The sequence below is a fragment of the Wasmannia auropunctata genome, unplaced genomic scaffold (genome assembly GCF_000956235.1).
Source record: "Wasmannia auropunctata unplaced genomic scaffold, wasmannia.A_1.0 LD335200.1, whole genome shotgun sequence".
NCBI classification, from domain to species: domain Eukaryota; kingdom Metazoa; phylum Arthropoda; class Insecta; order Hymenoptera; family Formicidae; genus Wasmannia; species Wasmannia auropunctata.
In genome coordinates, this window is record NW_012027690.1 from 584 (window position 1) to 1,509 (window position 926).

The window sequence follows — 926 nt, forward strand, 5'->3', positions numbered from 1 at the left end:
TGTGTGTACAGTCGTGGACAGATCAACACTTTTTTTTTATGGGATTCTAATATATATTTAATATACATAATATATATTTTATAGGCATTTAATATTTTGCAAATGCGAACCACGATGTACTACCTTTAGGAAACAGAATAACACCAATCGTGTGTCGCATTTGCAAACTATTAATGTGTTTTGAAATCTATTAAAAAAAAATGTCGCAACCGATATGTCCACGACTGTACATTACAAATAATGTAACGTAATGTAAATTAATTGTATTGTAAACATAATTGTACACATGTAATTTTAAATATGTCTATGTATATATAATATATATATGTAAAATTGATGCAATACTATGTTCAGATAAATGTTATCATTATTTTTGTACGATAATTGATGAATTATTTATATTTTACAATATTTTGATATCAAATATCTATGGCTAATGGCATTTATATAGTTGAATATTAGTTATCGAATATTCAAGGCTTCTGATTATTTATCTGGTCTTAGTAAACCATATTATTATAAAATAATATTACGCATATGATAACAAGAAGTTAATTAAATTAGTTTTTAATAAATTAATGTTTTTGATAAATATTTAATTTTTACATTTTTTGTTTCCAAATTCGGATTTAATTTGAATACCGTGAGAAGTTATTCATAATTTCGAGAAATTTTAAATTAAAAATGCAATGTTTAAAATTATTGTCATTTTTTTATCATTTAATAATTAAGTTTATTAAATAAGATGTTGAAAATTCAAGCTTTAGTTGAACCAATGATTATTAATATCTTGCTTGCAAAATTTGAGGTTTACATACATGAATTTTTTTCCGTGATTTCTGTAATGCGTTAAATATTTTTTAACGTATTTTTAAATTATATATTTATAAATATTTTTAAATTACATTTAGAATGTGTTTAAGTTA

The 926-nt window shown here is 21.8% G+C and overlaps 1 protein-coding gene across 1 annotated transcript in view; it reads left to right on the forward strand.

Moving 5' to 3' along the window:
• LOC105457594 (kynurenine--oxoglutarate transaminase 3) overlaps positions 1 to 926 on the forward strand; it is a 5,165-nt gene that overhangs the window by 133 nt on the left and 4,106 nt on the right. The window lies entirely within an intron of this gene.